We start from the raw sequence: 1,866 nt of genomic DNA, 5'->3' as shown, positions 1-1,866 counted from the left end.
CACACACACACACACTCTCACACACACACACACACACACACAGCACTTGAACGATGTACTGATTAACGATATCGGGAGCGAAATGAGACGCACCTTTTCTGTTCCTAATATATGGATTCGCTTTACTCACAAAATAGCGTTAAATATTTAATAGCGTTATATTTAAGAATGGTTACTGTACTTGGCTTGTAAAAACGTTTAAACAGTTTTCATTGATTTAAACGCTTGAAACCACAAACCTGTCTCGACTCTTCACAACAGACGCAGCGGCGCAGCTCGTGACGTCACATCCCCAGAGCACAATAAAAGTCCCGGTTACACACTAAGGTCTTCTTTTTCTTCTTAATGTTTAACGGCGGTTGGCACACACTAAGATCTAATACAGTATATGCATATGATGATGCTTTTTCACAGTTAGAATCACCATAAATTTAGAAACTTTTTATTAAATTTTTTTTTAATGAATGTATAGAACACTATACTTTGTTTTCTTACCTTGCCATTAAATTACATAACTAGTTAACGCTGCTGCATAACCGTTTCTAATATAAAGGGGGTATATGATGGCAAATTTGACATCTTTCACTCTTTTGATTATCATAATCAATCTCTTGTTATTTTACGTGTATGTATGTATGTATTTATTTGCTTCCTCTTTTGGAAATTCATTGAAACGCTATCATGGGTATTTTCTTTTCTTTTGCTATTAGGGCAAATGAGAACACAATAATACATTTGATGCAGTTTCCGTTCATCATTTACACACCTATGATGACTTTCACTTCTGAGAGTCCTGGAAATGTGAAAAGGGTCTATACACACACATGGTAAAAAAATAAAAATAAAAATGTTAATGTCTGTTGCATCAATTTGAGTGCGTTTGGCCCCCAAAGCCCAGTTCGTTTGACTAGTGTGATCGCTCCGTGCCGTTGGAAGAGGTAGGCAAGAGCACGGATCAGTTGGGCTTGGGCGCGGCACACATGTAGCGTGAGCACTGAAATTTGACGCCTGCACACAGATAGCAAAATTTGTCTGGCACACCTCTGCGCCACAACCTTGCTTAAGTTCTGGCCCAATTCTGGCTGGAGCCCCGGCCCAAAACTGGCCCACACACTGAAAACCAACTCAGACTATTTCCTCTGGTCCAGATGCGGCCCACACCCTGAAAAAAAATGACTCCTATTGTAATGTAATTCAGCAGTGAAACACAAATACAATCATTTAACAAGATTAAAAAGGCTTTACCCTGATGAAAAAAACAGCATATGCTGGTTAGGTATGTTTTGACGACTGAACTAGGGAGCTGATTGAGACACACCCAGAGATTTAGTTTGCTTTTTTTCCCTGTTTATTCTCATCTTAAACAGGACAAAGTGTATAAACTCACAGAAAAACTCCTGCTGAAGCAACTGAGATATACGTGACACACTATTATAAAGATGGAGTTTATTAAAGAGGAGAGTGAAGACATGAAGATTGAAGAAACATTCAGAGTCAAACATGAAGATACTGAGGAACAAACAAAGATGGAGTTTATTAAAGAGGAGAGTGAAGACGTGAAGATTGAAGAAGCATTCAGAGTCAAACATGAAGATACTGAGGAACAAACAAAGATGGAGTTTATTAAAGAGGAGAGTGAAGACCTGAAGATTGAAGAAACATTCAGAGTCAAACATGAAGATACTGAGACACAAACAAAGATGGAGTTTATTAAAGAGGAGAGTGAAGACATGAAGATTGAAGAAACATTCAGAGTCAAACATGAAGATACTGAGGAACAAACAAAGATGGAGTTTATTAAAGAGGAGAGTGAAGACCTGAAGATTGAAGAAGCATTCAGAGTCAAACATGAAGATACTGAGGAAC

Source organism: Sinocyclocheilus grahami, unplaced genomic scaffold, assembly GCF_001515645.1.
Source record: "Sinocyclocheilus grahami isolate Dianchi unplaced genomic scaffold, SAMN03320097.WGS_v1.1 scaffold893.1, whole genome shotgun sequence".
NCBI lineage: Eukaryota > Metazoa > Chordata > Actinopteri > Cypriniformes > Cyprinidae > Sinocyclocheilus > Sinocyclocheilus grahami.
Note: the sequence above shows the minus strand (reverse complement) of the source record.